The following is a 19,671-nucleotide window of genomic DNA, read 5'->3' as shown; positions in this document are numbered from 1 at the left end:
CCCATGGCTGAAGCCTAATTTGATTGACAAGTGTTTGCAAAGAGGCTGCTGTGTGCCCAGGAATCTGGCACAAGGACCAAGAAATAAAAGACAGCATCTTTCCACCAGGATATTGCTAGATTCATACAAGAATCACAGTGCAAATACTTCCTGTGACTACTTGTGACGAGGGCCAGGTAAGACTACTGTGTTCTGAATTATTTGGTCCAACGTAAATGGAAGGGATGAGGACCATGTGCAAAGCAACATCTCTTTATGGACACAGCTGTCAGTCCTGCCCAGTCTCTGTTGGAACGCATCATTTCTCAATGAGTCTTACCTCTGAGAAATGACTCCCTTTTGGATAACACCATTTGTTTCATTTTCAAAATTTAAAGAAAATTTTAGGAGTGGAAAAAAGTAAACACAATTAAAACACAAAAGAGGGGAAAAACTAACTTCAAAGTGAGAGTAGCAAAAATCAGGCTCCGATTCATAAACATTACACTGTAAGCTGATATAAATCCATGAAAAAGAAAGAGTTCTGTCTCAAAAGATTCTGCTGGCTTCAAATTTGGGGGGGAATGGGATTTCACGAAGTCTAACTTTCTTATTGATTATGGAAAAAGGCAGTGTGTTTCTGGTGGCTTACTGTAGGCCAACTGCCCCTGAGGCATTTGGTGACAACTTTGTCATTGTGTCTTTTTTTTAAATGGAAATACAGCTGACACACAGCTGTCACGTCAGTTTCAGGTGTACAACATACGGACCCGACAACTCTATACCTTACACTTTGCTCACCACAAGTGTAGCTCCCATTTGTCACAATACATGACTTATTCGTCCCATTGCTGGAAGTCTGTATCAGTCACTTGTCTTCACCCACCTTGTTCTAGCCCCTCACCATCCTGTCTGGCCAATCATCAATTTGTTCTTTGTACTTATGGGTCTGCTTCTGCTTTCTGTTTGTTCATTGTTTTTGTTTCTTAGATTCCACATATGAGTGAAATCATACAACATTTTCTTTCTCTGCCTGACTTATCTCACTTAGCATAATACGTTCTAGCTCCATTCTGTTGTCCCAAATGGGAAGCTCGCATTCTTTTTCATGGCTGAGTACTATTCCATTATATCATACACCACAACTCCTTTATCCATTCATATCCTCATGTGCACTGGAATATCTATCACCCCAGTTTAGAGGTTCATATCTATCGGATTTTTCTGCCCCTGTATCTGAGGACCTCCAACACAGAGATCATGCATTTCTCATTCCTTTCTTAGTGTTTGTCTCTCAGGCTTTTATTTAATTTGTCTTCACTCTTACAAAACCTCCAAATTTCCTCTAGTGGCCAAAGGGCTGTTTCTGGTCTGCTCGTCCTGCTCCCTCTCCATTCTTACTGGTCGTTGATTCTTCCTATTCCTAGCCCCTTTCTACTCCAAAAAGCCAATAATACAGTGACTCTTCCTTCTCACTCTCCCTGCCACACCCATGTCACCAGGGAGGTATCCACTTACGCTGCGTGTCCCCAGTTGAACCTGGAGGCTTGAGGGAACTTTTCCCCGTCCACCTCTAGCTCCTGTCCCCCCGTTCAGTGCTCATTTGGTCCTGTGTAGCTTTTTCTCCCCCACTGTGTTCAATTAAACAGAGAGCTGAATTATAAAGGTCATATCTATTTCTCCAAAGTGAATGTACCTTCTGTATAAATGGACATATTTCTTATACGTGTCTCTTCATTTTGAGCCTTAAGGCAGACTCGGTGTTCAGGATATTTTTCAAATTAAACACTAATATTTATAATATCACAATTTATATATCAGCTGATGGCTAATCCACCCCTTCAACTGAGCGAATTTTGAGACTTGAATTTAGATGTCCTTGGACAACTACAAACCCAACTTGCAGCTCTTAAAGAATGGAACCAGTATGCAACTTGATGGTTCTCTATACTTACTAAGCCATATCAGCAATAAAAACTGACAACATGCCTTCTCAAAGTGGTCCAATAGTCTCCTTTCAGATTTTAAAATCTTTCATTTGTAGGAAAATTATCAAGAATTTCAGGAAATGTTTGTCTTCATTCATTTGTGATCAAGATGAAGCACTAAAATTAAACCAGACTGGCATAAGGCATCTTCAACTGTACCATATGACAGAAAAAAAATTAATGTTTATTTATTTATTTTTGAGAGAGAGCGGCATGGAGAGAGGGAGACAGAGAATCCCAAGCAGGCTCCACACCGTTAGTGCAGAGCCTGATATGGGGCTCGAACTCATGAACCATGACATAATGACCTAAGCCGAAATCAAAAGTTGGACATTCAACCAACTGGGCCACCCAGGCACCCTCCAAAAAATTTTTAATTTAACTTCATTTTACATAAAAACAAATTAAAAATGATATATGCAGGGGTGCCTATGTGGCTCCGTTGGTTAAGCATCCGACTTCGACTCAGGTCATGAACTCATGGTTCGTGAGTTTGAGCCCCATGTCAGGCTCTGTGCTGACAGCTCAGAGCCTGGAGGCTGCTTCAGATTCTGTGTCTCCCTCTCTCTCTGTTTTTCTCTCTCTCTGTCTCTCAAAAATAAGTAAACATTAAAAAAATTTTTTTTAATGATATATGCAAAATTGTTTGGAATTTTCCTCTCTATCAAGGATTATTACAATGCTCGCTAGAATACATTAACACTTCTGTATCCTAGCTATATAGCTATACCCAGACTCATGTAAGGAACTTGTGCAGGCCATGTTTTAGGCTAATAAAATGCAACCCCCTGAAGATGTGACCCAGATATATGTACTGTTAAAACTTCCTGGGTGAGTCCAATGTGCAGCTATGGTAAGAAGCACCAGACTAGATCAATACCTGTCAAACTTCAATGTGTACACAAGTCACCTGGGCAACGCACTAAAATGCTGATTCTAGTTTTAGGGTGAAACCTGAGAATCCGTATCTTAATGAGCTCCCAGGTGATCCATAGCATACACTATGAGTAGCATGGGGCCACATAATCCCTAAAGGGGGAGAGACATCCTAATTCCAGGAATATGCAAGAACGGAGTCTTTCATTTCTGGGGGTGGGGGGACATTTAGTATTTATGACCAGTCTACTTTAAGGAAGAGCTTCCACGGAAAGAGATGTCTGCCTCAAAACTTTAACATGGTAAGTGAGAGGGCATGACACAAATGGGGTGAGCCAACTGTAAGACTGCACTCCCCACCCTGTGATTCCCACCTCTGGTATTTATGCCCTCATATCACCCCCCTTCTTCAGTATGGGCTTGACCAGTGACTTGAACATGGCAAAGGACACTTCTCCAACGAGGCTACTAAACACGATGACCTCCACCTTGCTCACACACGTTCTTCACTGTGTTCTAGGACCGCAGGATTCGATCAAGCAAGTTGCCATGTTGGACAAGCCTACATGGCAGGATCCTGGGAGCAGCATTCAGCCAACATCCAGCAGAGAAACGAGGCTCACAGCCCAACAACTGGTGAAGAATTGAAGGCTGCCAACAACCATTTGTGCTTAGAATCAACTCTTGGCAGTCAAGCACTGAGATACAGCCCTCACAGACATCTTGATGGCAGCCTGTGAGAAACCCCAAAGCCAAGGACCAGGTAAACCCTTCCCAGACCCTTGATCCACAGATGATGTGAATAATACATGAGTTTTGGTTGTTTCAAACACCACGACATTATGTGGTAATTTTCCACACAGCAATAGATAACTAATAACTAATACATTGGGCAACATAGGCAAGGTGTGTGAGACATCTCAGCACAAACAAAGTTTAAGAAAAGCTACAGTGGTCTGTGTTGAGCTTGCATAAACTTGATACACTAGACACACTCGTCAATCCACCCTTCTGCCAAAGTATGATGAAACAGTTGATTTTGTGAAAAAATACAATAGCAGTTTTGAAACAACAGTGAGGGGCATCAACAGATTACTGACGTTTCTCTAACAGGTAAAGAGGAATCCTAACCGTGGGATCAGACACGTGAAGAAATGGGGAAATACGCATAAAACATGCACTGCTCCTGTCAGAGTTCTTCAGGGAAGGTTCGAGCCCAGATGCACATCCAGGATCTGGGAGGACAGCGTACACATGGTGAGGTTGTCCTCGGCTTACTTTTAAACCCATAAACAGTGATGCTATACAATCAGCTGTACCCTACTGAACATTCAGGTTCTAAAGTATCTTAAACAATTGTATTTTAAACACTTCTGCCCATCAACTGATGAATGGACAAAGAAATTGTGGTTTATATACACGATGGAATACTACTTGGCAACGAGAAAGAATGAAATATGGCCTTTTGTAGCAACGCGGATGGAACTGGAGAGTGTTATGCTGTGAAATAAGTCCTACAGAGAAAGACAGATACCATAGGTTTTCACTCTTATGTGGATCCTGAGAAACTTAGCAGAAGACCATGGGGGAGGGGAAGGAAAAAAAACGTCAGGGAGAGAACCAAACCATATAACACTCTTAAAAACTGAGAATAATCTGAGGGTTGATCGGGGGTGGGAGGGCGGGGAGGGTGGGTGATGGGCATTGAGGAGGGCACCTGTTGGGATGAGCACTGGGTGTTGTATGGAAACCAATTTGACAATAAATTTCATATTAAAAAAATAATAATAATAAATAAACACTTCTGATTTAAAGACAGTCTTATCTCTCTTACAATGCTTGCTAGTAATTCTAAGAACTTTAAACACCTTTGACGAGCCATTTGTCATACGCAATGGTTCACTCTTGAATGGGTGACACTTTAAAATTTTTAAGACCAAACTGAGAGACCAAAACACAAACATATGTCAGTAATCCACAATCATTGAGAATCAAAGTGATTTTAAAACCATGAATATGGTGTAACATTACTCATTATGATTGACTTGTGTGTGAAAGAGTGTTGTGCCCAAGAATTTCTTAGGTCCTGCTTTCCTACTTAGAGGGAAGACCTGTTTAGTTGTGAGTGTGTTTGTACATCTAAATCTCCCTGTTTATGTCTTAGCTCATGTCATGTTTTCAGGATATAAGCAAATCCTGGGCTCTGTCCGGTCCCTTGAGGTGCTGATCATCACCAAGATGGCCACAGGTCCTCACATCTCTGCTTTCCAAATGCTTGTCCTGAGGTCACCTGTGGCCCCTTTCAGCAACAGCAAAAACATAATTAAGTGCCATCGCGACCAAGAAACATTTCACTTCATTTTAAGAAAAAAGAAATTGTCTCTGGGATTGGGAAATGGTGTTTGGGACTTTTCTGTTCTATGACATGTGGAGAAAGAAGAGATGTAATTTTTCTCTGGGGTAAAATCATATCTGAAACAGTATTTGACTGTTAATTTGTCATTCCATGCTGCCTGTTTCATGGGCTGGAATTTCCCCTCTCCAATCTCACTTCTCTGTTCCTTCTACCAACCATAGGCATCCAAGCATGGATTCCAGAGCATTCCACAGCTCTGAGCCAGCTTTTCTCTGGGCATCAAGATACACTTCTCGGGTTCACAATTTATCCATGCTTTAGTTCTAGAAAACTAAGACGACCACTAGCTGGAGGCTACATTTAAGGTTTTAAAGTTTCCTTTGGGAAAATGTAGGCAAATAACCCTACACACATCTTTCCCATTCCCACAAGGAAAAACACTGACTACATTCCAAAGTGACTTTCCCTGGGGCCAAGAACAAAATGTGAAACACAGTATGGGAAGTACTTCAACTTTAATGTTGGGATTTTATTCTAAATCCGAACAACTAAGAAATGTTGTAGAGCACTATGTTTACAATATCTCACAAAATGCCACTTTAATGCTATCATCTTTGAATTAGACATTATAAAATACCTATATTTAAATAACTTGCTTCTTCACCAATTCAATTAAATATCTAATGTCTAAAACAAGATTTGAGACAAGCAGAAACAATGTGATTTGAATTTAAAATGTGATATAACTCCATTAATTGTACCACATCCCCATATTAAAGAGAGTAGAGTGCGAATCTAGAGCTTATTTTTAAAAAAACAAACACTTAACTCCACTTGTGTATGTGTGTGTGTGTGTGTGTGTGTGTGTGTGAAATCTGTCTCCTATGAAGAAAAATTCACACTTCTCAAAAGTGTCTTTCAACTTTTTTTAGTCTATTAGTCTTTATATATGTTTAGTTTCTAGTAGGCTAGGTTTAAAAAGATAAATAGTGGTCCTGTAGTTATGTATGTCTATTATGAATATCATAAATGGAGTTTTATGCCAGCTTGGATTGATTTGAAATATGCTACTTATATAGTGGCAGCATTTCTGAAATTACGATATTCAGTGGTCATAAAAGCCACAGCTCGCTATGAAATGTCTCACCCCAAGAAGGAATATGTTGAAAATAAATATAACCATGTTGAGCAAAAGAAAACTTACAAGAGGTTTCATATAAATGTGTGACAAAGAAAGACTATAGATTCTATGACAGTTTTTGAACTCCTAGAAAACCTAAACAATTAAATGATAAAGAGTTTTTTAAGTTTTTATTTATTTATTTTTTGAGAGAGAGAGAGCGAGCGAGTGGGCGGGTAGGGGAGGGACAGAGAAAGAGAGGGAGAGAGAGAATCCCAAGTAGGCTCCGCACCATCAGCGTGGAGCCTGATGTGGGGCTCGAACTCACAAACCATGAGATCGTGACCTGAGCTGAAATCAAGAGTCGGATGCTCAACCGACTGAGCCACCTCCGTGCCCCAATGATAAAGAGGTTTTTAAAAAAGAGATGGCAGAATATGTGGAGAGAGGAGGGGGGAAGGTCGAGAACAAAAGTGAATTATAAACAATGAATACGTGCTTTCTGATTTGTCTCGATGTCCTTAGGGGGCCCTACTGACTGGTCAGACAATGGTCTTTACAGCATTGGCTCCAACGCCATGACTGGCCATTGCAATGTGGTGTTATGGTATCTAAGTTAAAAAAAAAATCTCAAAGAACAAGTCCCATTAGAAATTCTATTTCCATTCACTATCGATTCCATTTCTGCCTCTCTAGTCCTTTTGCTTTCTAAAACATGGAGCCAAGTTGATTCCCCATCATAGAATTCACTTCAGCAATTTCTCTTAATGAGAACAGCAAGAGATTAGAAGACAAAATGAAGCTTGAATGAAATGCAATGGTTCTGCAGCGCAGAGAGACAGATGGAGGTGAATAGTCTATGAATTTCCATCCATCTCTAGGAGACAGAAGACTCGATAATAGTCACATACACACAGAAAGTCAGAATCTCACACTTGCAACTGTTATAAATTTCAAATGACTGTCTTTTTCATCTTGCAGGCATAAAATAAGCACTATAATTCTCAGGTTGTAGATCTGGCCAGTTTTGAAATCTTCTCCACTTATAATTCTCTATTTTTGTCACACTACTGCAGCCCAAAACTACCCTCACTGCTGATGTGGTCTGACGTTTTTGTTGGCATGAGTTGAGTGGTGACAGATTCCTTCATTTCTGAGTATCTTCCCAGCCCCTGACAAGCTGATTCTGTGCCAACTCACAGCATATGTGCTTACCCCACACTTTTCAGAGACAGCATTATTTCAGGATAACAGTCATGCCTTATTGTAGCTCTTTATCTCTCACCGGTGCATTTCCTTTCCCTTTGTCTCTTAAGTTAAAATGTAAAAGGCAACCAATCACACAGCTCGTGTGAAGGAGAAAGTGGCACAGATGCGCCCCTCCTGCAGAAGAGTCATCCCTTACGAGATGCTATGGCGGGCGGAGTTGTAAGGTGCCAGGAACACCAGAGTCCCTGCTCTGATCCCCAGAAGTACAATTGTAAGAGAGCACATCCTGTGCAAGGCCAAAGAGTTTCTGGAAGATGTAAATAAGGTCACTGATCATTTGATTTTGAGTTAGGTAAAAGGGCGGTTATCCTAGTGGGTCCAATCGTGTCACATGAGTCCTTTATAAGTAGGGCTCTTTCCCTGGTTCATTAGCAGAAGGGAAGGTCACAGATATCCCAAGCATGAGAAGGTGTCAATGCATCATGGCTTGCTTTGAAAACAAAGGGGCCACATGTAGGAACAGGTAAGAGTGGTCCCCGCCCAACACCCAGCCACAAAGCAAGGTCCTGCGTCCTACAAGGAGCTGGATTCTTTGAGCACGTGAACGAGCGCGGAGACCCAGTCTCCCCGCGTGAAGGTAAGAGCCTAGCCTTGCATGGCACTTTGACTTCGGCTTTGTGAGACCCTAAGCATCTACACATTTCTCAAGTCCACCCCTTCCTGGTTTTTGGCCTGGACTTGTTAAATTTCTCTAACAACCTCCTCACTCCTGATCTCCAGTCTCTGCTCTTAGCTCCCCCTTAACCTCCACCGCTAGGATTCTCCTTCCAGAAACACAGCTGTGACCATGCTACGGTGCGAATCAAAAGCTATGCATGAATTATTACATACTTTATGAACTGTAAAATCCTCCGGATGGTCCTCAAAGTCTCCAAACCCACCTGCAGTCTACCTTTCTGGCATTATTGCCCTTCTCCTGACATCACACAGTTTGCTCCGATCAAACTGATGTATTTGCTCTTCTTCTAGCATGTTCTAACTTGTGTCCTTGCACAGCTGTATAGGCGAAATACAGGCCAAGATACTGCCCATTCTTGACACTGAGTTCAGATGTGACCTACCACATGAAGAACTCTTACGTGATATGAGTGTCTTTTCCACTTTTAGTTTCTATGGCGCAAGAATGTGGCCCTTGGAAGTCTATGCCTCATGATCTGGCCTGTCTTGTAGCCCTTTTAAGATGGTAAAAGGCAAAATCTATATTATATTCATCCTGTATTCCTTCCAGCACTTGCTTCAACGTCTTAGCTTGGGTTGATTCCCCAAAATGACGAATCCACGCAAGTAGTAAGGAGTATGTGAAGACGTTGACGGTCTCTTCAAAATACATACGCGATACACACCGATGTTTAAAAAATGCCACGTTACAGGACATCATGCACCAAATGATCTGTGTTTTTGTTGTTGCGGTTGTTCTTTGTTTGTTGACTTTTCAAAGAAAGGGAAAAAGGAAAGAATAAAGTGGTATAAAAACACGAAAAGCCAGGAGTGGCTACTTCCTAGTAGTGACATTAAATGAAATACAAAATACCTTACCGTCAGGTTGCACATTTTGCAGAAATTAAGTCTTTATACTTTTTTCACATATGAGGCCCATTTCTACTAGCAATTCCCAGGCTGATTCAATGAGTCCTAGGTCACAATGCCCAGCTGATGTTTCCTCTGCTGCTTTGCTCAAACATCCAAAAAAATGTGCTCTTTTGCTCCAGGCATCCTCTGTTCTTTAATTTCCAATCTAATTTAGGCAAACAGTAGGGGTCAGATGTAAAATAAATCTGGCAAATGCTGGACGGACGCAAACTCCAAAATCTAAGAACCCTTACAGGGAAGGCACTGTCTTTGCTTGTATTTGAAAAGAGATAATACATAATTCTGCAGCCGTCAGTTCATTAGGCAGAATCGGAACTTCCATTTCCATTAATCCAGAAAAAAGCTAAAACAAAACAATTGGCATTTAAAATAAAACTGCTGAAAAAGTAAGTGTTTGAGATGTCCTTTCATACTTACAGAATCAAAATCTATACAAGTATTTCTTAAAATCTATACAAGTATTTTTATATTCTGTGCTTTCAGAAGGCTATCTTTTTACTTGTGAAGCTTATTACCAATAAAATAAGGTCAAGTTATAAGTGTGAAATGTCATATGAAATGGCAACATTTCACAGGAATAGGCTACCATTAGTAATTTCTATGTTTTTGGTTGTGAATCAAATTTCTAAAAGGCGAGAGTTCAGTTAGTGTTTTAGATGTTTGCCTATAGTATGTGACAGCAACAGGATAAAGGCCATGATTACGGAAGGAAGGTTACAGATGATTTGTCCAATCTCTTCATTTTATAGGAGAAGAAAAAAAGTTCATGAAATGTGGGGGTCATTGTGCAAAGTGTGTTCTGAGTGTGTCAGGTTTGAATCATCACACAGAAATCACTCTTCCAGCATGCCCCTTAAAAATTTTTTTTCTTAATGTTTATTTATCTTTGAGAGAGACAGAGTGTGGGTGGGGGAGAAGCAGAGAGAGACGGAGACACAGAATCAGAAGCAGGCTCCAGGCTCCAGGCTCCAAGCTGTCAGCACAGAGCCCGATGTGGGGCTCCAACCCACCAACCGTGAGATCATGACCTGAGCCAAAGCCGGACGCTCAACTGAGTGAGCCCCCCGGGCGCCCCCAGGAGAACCATTTAAGAAGAGTGATAGCAACAGCCAAGAAGGAAAAGTAGGAGGTGGTCAGCTGTGAACAACAGATTCCACCAGGTTTCTGGAAGGACTATTAAGTGTAAGAAACTGAGCCCTGCAACCCAGCTTGGAGGAGATATGCTTGATTGTGTAGTGAAAATCAGACTCAGAGAACATGGAGCAGAGGTTCGTGGGTGGGACAGGACCTGGGTAATGGAGGTTGGCTACAGGGCAGATTTCCTAGGCGTTTCTCACCCTGCCTCCTCAGCCCCACAGAAAACAAACACCAAAGGGCTCCTGTCCTTCTAAGCTGACAGAGTGCCCGGAGGAAATGAACAACCAGGGCCATTTCTGAGATCCCACAGAAAAGGACATCCTTATTCCATCATTCAGGAACTTTCTGATATTCAATCCAACCCTCAAAAGCTCAATCCAACAAGACCTTTTAGTCTGCAAATTGCTCATCTGGACTGAATACCTGGATGGCTTTCATGGTCACTGGGGAAAAGTAGTGGGAAAATGGAACATCATGAAAGTCCCATCATTCACTTTGTACCCCCAACCCTATCTTCTGACAACTCCAAGGCATTAGTCAAAGAGAAGTTAGGCAGAAGACTAGGGAAACAAAACAAAACAAAACAAAACAGGGACACCTGGCTGGCTCAGTCGGTTAAATGTCCAACTCTTCATTTTGGCTCAGGTCATGATCCCAGGGTCATGGAATGGAGCCCTATGTCAGGCTCTGTGCTGAGAGTGGAGCCTGCTTGGGATTCCTCTCCCTCTGCCCCTTTCCCCCACTTATGCACACTCTCTCTCCAAAATCAATGATAATCAAAAAACTGTACATTAAAGATAGAATTGGGGTGCCTGGGTGGCTCAGTCAGTTAAGCATCCGACTTCAGCTCAAGTCATGATCTCACAGTTTGTGAGTTCAAGCCCTGAGTCAGGCTCTGTGCTGACAGCTCAGAGCCTGGAGCCTACTTCGGATTCTGTGTCTCCCTGTCTCTGACCTTCCCCCATTCATGCTCTGTCTCTGTCTCAAAAATAAATAAATATTTAAAAAGATTTAAAGATAGAACTGATCTCAAAAGAAACATATGATTTAGGGAACAGAATGTCTCTCTCTCTCTCTCTCTTGCGCGCTCTCTCTCTCTCTCTCTCTCTCTCTCACACACACACACACACACACACACACACACACACACACACACACACTGACCTAGCCCTCAATAATTTTCAAATCATTTTCCATCCATTAACAAAAATTAGATTTATATGAAAAGGCATTAAATAATGAGAAAGCCATAAAGAATACTTGGAAATTTAAAATATAAGAATGGAAATAATTCCTTGGTAGGATGGTAGACGAAGTAAGGAAAGTCGCAGAAAATAGAGCGAAAAAATAAACATACCATTTGAGATATAAGGGATTTAGATGCTCAATCAAGAGCTTCTATCATACCAGACCAGCTTATAGAAAGAAAAAAACAAAAGGGAGTAACTTATTTTTAAAATATAAAATCATTAAACTCATGATTTTGGGTCAAAGGTAGCATGAATGCATGAGAACTCAAATCCTTGTGAAGTTTCAGGACATCAAGAAGAAATAAACCTCACAGAGAGTAGAATATATAATCAGGAGAGATGATGTACAAATGAATGAGATTAAGATTGGCTTTAGACATTTCACATGTGAGTGTGGTTGTAGAAAGAATGGCATCTCAGAGTCCTTAGGAAAAATGATACAAACCAAGTCAAACTATTAATCAAGCCTGAAGAAGCAAAGCATAAATATAGTCAGGCTTCATGAAATTTATGTCCTATATAGTCTCCTTGGTGACATAACTTGAAGATATAGTTCAGGAAAACAAGTATTACATATAAAGAAGAGAATGTCTGGATGAGAAAAAAATGGGTAAACTAACCCAGGAGGGAGGAAAGAGTGGAAAAGGGAAGGGAAGGGAAGGGAAGGGAAGGGAAGGGAAGGGAAGGGAAGGGAAGGGAAGGGAAGGGAAGGAAGGGAAGGAAGGGAAGGGAAGGGAAAGGAAGGGAGGGAAGGAAGGGAAGGAAGGAAACAACATCCGAGAAGCCATCCTGGAAGCAAACCATCCAAATTAGGACTCAAAATTCATGGACCTTTAAGGGAAACAACAAGTAAAATAAAAATGGAACGGACTGCATAAAAGTCATAACATGACTGAAGGTGGTAAGTAACTGAGTAAGTTATGTGAGCAAGCATGTGCTCACAATGTTTATGGGACTGATGGCACAGGGGGTGTGCCCAACTGAGGACTCGTACCGGCTAAGTCCAGGGTTGCCATGCTACGGGTTTTACAGGTCTGTCATGTCTGGATACACCATCGTGGTCAACTCACAGCTCCCTTCCTCTTCTCTGGTTTTGTACGTTAATTTACTGCCTTCATCACTGGCTACGTTCATGAAAACTCGATGAAGGCAACAGAGACAAGATGCTCCTCTTAGTATGTGTTTTCAGGCATAATATTAAAATGTCTCAGGCTTGTGAGTATTTATACATTCCTGGATTATTACAAAGCAGAAGGATGGTTTCTTACTGTTACAAAAATTTCCCTTCATCACAGCTCCAAACCACATATTGGCCACTTTATAAGAAACAAAAATCAACCAGTTGACATCCTTAGTTGCAAGCCAATATGGAGCCTTCTGCAGGACCACAGCCACCTTTTATTAATTTAAAGTGGGGGTGCCTGCAACATTTTCTCCAGACTATAATGTGAGTCGCCACTCGGGGAAAATGCTCATTTCCAATGCACTATGAGTGTTCTCAGAGTGAACTGTGCAAAGGGATTTCTGAAATGTACTGGAAAGTAACTGCATATTTCTACCTTATAGCTCCAAAAGGTCTTGCTAATGGAAGAGAAGAGAGAAAAACAATGGGGATGGAACCCCATCCCGTTTATGGCTCAAGACAACAGTCTGGGCTCTGAATGCACATTCAAATCAACTTTTAAAAATGACCTTTAAGGGGCGCCTGGGTGGCGCAGTCGGTTAAGCGCCGACTTCAGCCAGGTCACGATCTTGCGGTCCGTGAGTTCGAGCCCCGCGTCAGGCTCTGGGCTGATGGCTCGGAGCCTGGAGCCTGTTTCCGATTCTGTGTCTCCCTCTCTCTCTGCCCCTCGCCCGTTCATGCTCTGTCTCTCTCTGTCCCAAAAATAAATAAATAAAAACGTTGAAAAAAAAATTAAAAAAAAAATGACCTTTAAGGGGCGCCTGGGTGGCGCCGTCGGTTAAGCGTCCAACTTCAGCCAGGTCACGATCTCACGGTCCCTGAGTTCGAGCCCCGCGTCAGGCTCTGGGCTGATGGCTTAGAGCCTGGAGCCTGTTTCTGATTCTGTGTCTCCCTCTCTCTCTGCCCCTCCCCCGTTCACGCTCTGTCTCTCTCTTTCCCAAAAATAAATAAAAAACGTTGAAAAAAAATTAAAAAAAAAAATGACCTTTAAGAAACAGAGAGGCATTTTCCACAACCTTCCTACCCTTGGCCGCCCGAGTGAGAGCCCACACAAGCCTTTTTACAAGTAAGTCTCTTGTGGACCTTAATGTGCAAGAGGCTAGAGAAAACAACGACTTGAAGAAACAAAGCTACGGACACGGGACACATGCAATATACTGTCCAATGGACAGAAAGATCTTCTGGCCTAGGGCCATCATACGTATAACACTAGTACTGACCTGTGCCGTCTACCGCCTGCAGCCAAAGGCTGGCCCCAATGTTTGATGTCTTGCCTTTAACATCCCACATGCTCCACAAATGTCACAGAAACAACTAAGTCCATCTCTAAAATCTACCCTTGAAATGGACCCACAATCACATAATGGGCATATCGGGCCTATTTACAAATTGCAAACTTTCCATCTCCCTAAGAACACAGTAAAGCTGAAATGAGGCGCACAAATTAATGTTGTTAAAACTGAGCTGTATTATAGTGGCTTAAAAATATTTCATTCAGTTAAAAACTCATGGACCCCTTTTGAACTTGTTTTCCAAATCCACTGGCCATTCTCTTCCATCAGTACAGCTGAACGAGCACCAGAGATCAGTAAAGTTGATTTCCAAATAGAAGACCTCGTGAAAATACAGTATCTCCTCCAAAGGCTTAATGTTTTCCTGGATTTTGGAACACTGTTCTCCATGCTAAAATCAGTTTTAATACTGCTGCATTTTCTCCAAGTTTCAGGGCGTGCTGCTCATTTAATTGGGTGAGTTTGCCTCTCTCTCTCATTCTTGGCATCGTTTCAGATCATCTGAATCTTCAAACATCTAATTAGCTCTTGATCCCAGTCTCATACACGCACATTAATAATAATACAATTACAGCGAGCATGCCATATTACTTGAAAAGATCAAGGGAGTCTTTCTTGCATAGTTTTCTATTTCCTCCTTGCTCCTTCCCACTGGAAAGCATTAATAAAATATTATTTTGTACAATCTACTTAAACATTTTTAAGTCAGTGACTGATTTAATGTTAATGAGTCATGCTCACATCATCTTATCTGAGGCTTTCTAGAGTCTGAAATTTACCAGCCAATCTCAATTCTGTTAATCTTAGATGTCTGAGAATCATGGTTGCAGAGATCGCAAGGTTGAGCAACACTGTTCATAATATTCAAGTGATAAATCTTCCTTTGCAATTTCTGTGGCATTTTATTTCTCTTCCCTTAGTTTCCAATTTGCATTTAATTCTTTAGAAAGATGACAGTAATATGCATCCACCCAAAAGACACTGCCAAAAACACAAAAATCAGTTCTCATGAGCATCCTGAGGCAGAAAAGTTTCTTTTTCTTACTTGCAAGTTAAAACCATAAACATTGGTGTACTTTTACACATTTAGTTAGGAGGATATGTAATTATTCATTTGATTGCGGACATGAGTTTTCGCAGCTTTGTAACGCCACAAAGTGCTAACTTCTCTGTATCTTTTCAAAACAAACTGATTCTGTGAAAAAGGCACACTGCATCAGATACATTAAAATAGAAAACAGTCTCAGCGGACCATGAAAAGGATTACAGATTACTCACATATTTTAGAAGTAAAATCAGTGACCATTTATGTGTGATACTGCACTATGCACACATCTCTAATATATATATTTTTCCTTACATTCCCACAAGAAAATAAACCAAGAGTAACAACAAGGAAAACCAATTACAATGCTTGCCCTTATATTTTCTGCACCTAAGACATTAGTTGACGCACTAGAGGTCAGTGGGAAAGCCAATGTTAGGTTGCTCCAAGAAGCACGCATCGGTCTGACCGCACAAGGTGAAGACAGGAGCCTGTGTGCTCAAGCCTGTGCATTTATAAAGGATAGAAGAGAGTGTTAACAGACTCTGAAAATGTCAAGGGCATGGATAATTTTCTGATTCTTCTCTTCTTCTGTACTTCATTATCACGTGTGACTTTCAATGAAAAACATTTATTATTTTTTTTCCCAAAAGCGTCAGGTTAGGGGGCCGGGGGGATGAATAGGGAAGCAGAGAGTATTCCTAAGGCAGTGAAACTGGTCTGTTTGACATCATAATGGGCCATACGTGTCACTGTCCATTTGTCCAAAACCACCGAATGTACAGCACCAAGAGTGAACTCTATGGTAAGCTGTGGATGCTGGGGGGAGTATGATGCATCTTCAGTAAAAAATGTACCATTCTGGTAAGCGATGCTGATAACTGGGGAGACTGTGCACGTGTGAGGGGCAGGGAGTATCTGAGAAACCTCTGTACCTCCCTCCCAATTTTGTTAGGAACCTAAAACTGCCCGAAAAAAAATAAAATCTTTAAAAAAAAAAGAATCACCGGGAATGGTGTTTCTGAGTTGAAATAGCATATAGTCACATGCAGCACATCAGCATCATCCATGCTCTTGTAACTCCTGAACGTGGCTCCTAAAAGTGCCATGGTTCTCGAAACTGTCATTACACATGGCTGACCTCAGTGTCTCAGAACAGAAGCAGTACAATGCCCCCCAAACATTACAGAATCTCCAGTTTTCTTCAAACGCAAGGAGAGAATCCCCAAATATCTCTTCAGATTCTCTGTGGTTTAAATGCCTTTTTTTCTGTATTCTGAATGTCCAGGATGCAATATTATATGTTCACATGTTTAGAGAAATGGGGTGCCAGCTAGGGATTCTCAGGGGCCATCTAAGTCGGATACATATTCATGACAATATTATCTGATATTTTAATCAATTAATAGGATAGATAGTCTCTTTATCCATTACTTTTTTTTTTTAATGTAATGTAGTAAGTACTTGATTCATCTAAGAAGGACAAAACAAGAGAGACAATTAGAGGAATCAAACTCAGAGCAAAGTTCAGGTATAAATGTAGGTCCAATACATAAACCAGTATGTTACGAAGAGATGTATCCCAGGTGGATGTTAGGAAAGTAAAGTATCATAATACTTTGGAAAACAATATTTGAAGACCCATAAAGAAAATATTACACATCATTCATTGAGCACTTGCCGTATTTTACCACTGGACAGAATATTTTATTTGCAAACTGTCCTAATAACATTCCTGTTAGAAACGCATGACTACACTCATTTCCTTATAAGAAAAGGGAAGCTCCAAAGGTTCAGTAGCTTGCTGAAGTGCTGTGACTATACAGGGACAAGGTGGAACTCGCCCAGAGGCCTCTCCTTGTCTATTGACTCCTCTGTCTTTTGCACAACATTTTATTCATTCTCGAAATATTAATCGCAATAACCTTCTTCCTGAACCTTTGCCAAAAGGAAACTGTTTTAACAAATCAGAAGTTACGTGTCAGGAAACATTCATAGCAGTAAGAACTGTCAAGGGTCCACAAAAGAGATTAGTAGATGAGGTTTTGCTATTTCCATGGAAAGACAACCATTAACTTACAATTTACACATTTGGTGTTACGGAAAATGATGCTGATAAAGTATTAAAATAAGAGGGGTTCCTGGGTGGCTCACTTGGTTAAGTGTCTGACTCTTGATTTCAGCTCAGATCATGATCTCACGATCCGTGGGTTCAAGCCCTGCGCTGGGCTCTGTGTTTACAGCTCAGGGCCTGGAGCCTGCTTCAGAATCTGTGTGTCCCTCTCTCTCCCCCTCCTCTGTTCACTCGCACTCTCTCTCTCTCTCTCTCTCTCTCAAAAATAAATAAATATATATAAATAAATAAACAAACTTTAAAAAAAGTGCTAAATAAGAAAGCAGACTAAAACACTTTATGAAGACTACAATTTCTAACACATAAAACATAATTCTAAGATATTTAAAAGACATTTAAAAATGTGTTTTAAGCAGGTTCGAATTCGAATGTTTTTAAATATTCTATAGATTTTGACACTGAAAAATATTAGTGTGAGTTGGGTATAATTTGAACTTAATGAAAATCTTTAAAGAATCTAATTTAGATGTGATTAACAAAACAGACCCACGAAAAACCCCGCAGTCTTATAACGGAAGAAGGAACATAAGGGTATTAATATACCTTTGGCCGTTTAACAATACCTTTCACCATAAACAGCCCTGTGTTTCAGGAGAGTTGCTGTAACATCTCTGAATATTAGTTTCCTTACCTGAAAAAGCTGGGTTTGGAGATCATGTCTTCACTTGCCTTCGGTGGTAATATTCTACAGATGTATAAATCCTAGGAAGAAAACATATAAGAAGCAAAGTCATTGGCATGGCACTATTCATAATACTAAGAGAACAGTTTTGGAAAGGTTGATTGATATAATCCAAAACACTGAACTTGGAAACAGCTGTGGATAAATGACATGTCCCTGTATAGACTTCTAAGAGGCATCAGCAAGGCTGACAAGTCGGATACACACAGCAGGTTAAACAGGTGGTCATCGGGACTACAATACATCAGATACTGATGTATTCACATCAAAGCTTCCTTCCAAGGGGACTGCGTATGATGGTATTGGGCTCCCAGGCGTACCCAGAAGAGATGGGGCTCCCTGTGGTTCGTGCTGGCAGACCAGGGTATGTGATGACACGGAGGTACAGGAGCAGCTGGCCGAAAGATTCAGAATGATCACAGCACTGGACACAACACCGCACCTTGCTTGAGTGTCTCCCCCACACCGTAGAATATTCCACGCCTAATACCTCACCCACAACTGAAGGTCACGGCTCTCACCTTATCCACGTAAGCTCAGCTTCTGAATCTACTTAGTCAGAAGGTTCCTGCTGTCTAATTGACACACAGAAGGCAGGTTTTTACGTCCTCCTGTGCTTATTATCAGACTGATAAGATTCATCCATGGTATGCGTCCCTTTAAGGTGTTTGCTATAATTATCCATGGCATATAACCATGAATATAAGATCATTTATTTTTCTACTGATGGGTATTTGGAAAGTTTCCAGTTTGGGGCTGGAAATAAAGGTTCAAATGGAAAATTCAACTTCCTGTGTGTATATATTCCCTGATTTAACGAAGCAAGCAAACGACACCCCCAAAGTGAGGCCTGAAATGGAGGATGTGGGTGCAGTCATCCAGGACGAATTTTTCAAGGCGTCTGTGCTATCCCGAACCCATATTTTTGCCAGGAGTTACAAATTCAACTACTTTAGAAGAGGGCTGGGGAACAGCCTGGGCTGCTGTGTTCCAGGTACAAATACTAAGTTCAAGGACGCCAGTCAAATCCGGGATGCTCCAACGACACAGTTACAGCACGTGATGCACCGAATTGATCAATATGCAGCTACATTCTCTTCTGAACACGGTTTCATAATCTTCCCATCGGCCACTATCACAACTCACAAGACACTTCAGAGACATTTATGGGACTCTATGCCTCTGTAGACTGTGCGTGATGCTAACATCGCAGCTTCTACGAGTATCGTTTCACTGGCCATGCATCCTACTGAATTAACTGTGCTCTTTTGTATCTTGGACGAGGGCTAACTCCTGTTCCTCACCTGGCTAGACAGTGTACGAAGCTCAGACTACGTGGCATCCATACCTCAGAGCTAATATGAGGAAAATTCTACAGACTCTAGAATGGTCAAAAACAATCCCAACATCCTGATCATACTTCTGGACCTACATGAAAGAATGTGCTTGACATATTTCTCCACAGAAGCCAAGAAGAGAAGCAATTTCAGAATTTGGGGTTTGTGCACTGGCCCGGTTGTAAATTTCTTTTTAAGTGATTGAATTTCATCTTGTCTGAACACTGAAATAACAGGAAATAACCAAGAGACCAAGAGATGAATTTATAACGGGATAACTTATATAAGTTTTACATAAACACTTTCAAGAGCATAGTATGCTTTTCAAATGTCTCCAATTATATTTGAAAACCAAATAGGTATTGTAGCCTAGTAGCATAAAACTGCAAAAAATAAGTCTATGATAGTACATATCCTTAATTCCATTTTTCCC

General features: G+C 41.1%; 1 long non-coding RNA gene across 4 annotated transcripts in view; it reads right to left on the bottom strand.

Annotated features, from left to right (window-relative positions):
- The window catches only part of LOC102899438, a 561,352-nt gene that overhangs the window by 299,621 nt on the left and 242,060 nt on the right, over positions 1–19,671 (bottom strand). For all 4 annotated transcript variants that reach the window (XR_006593108.1, XR_006593109.1, XR_006593107.1 and 1 more), the window contains exon 4: positions 17,851–17,921. This is a non-coding gene — a long non-coding RNA (uncharacterized LOC102899438). The remainder of the gene's footprint in view (positions 1–17,850; positions 17,922–19,671) is intronic.

Source organism: Felis catus, chromosome X, assembly GCF_018350175.1.
Source record: "Felis catus isolate Fca126 chromosome X, F.catus_Fca126_mat1.0, whole genome shotgun sequence".
NCBI lineage: Eukaryota > Metazoa > Chordata > Mammalia > Carnivora > Felidae > Felis > Felis catus.
This window is presented reverse-complemented; position numbering and strand designations above follow the sequence as displayed.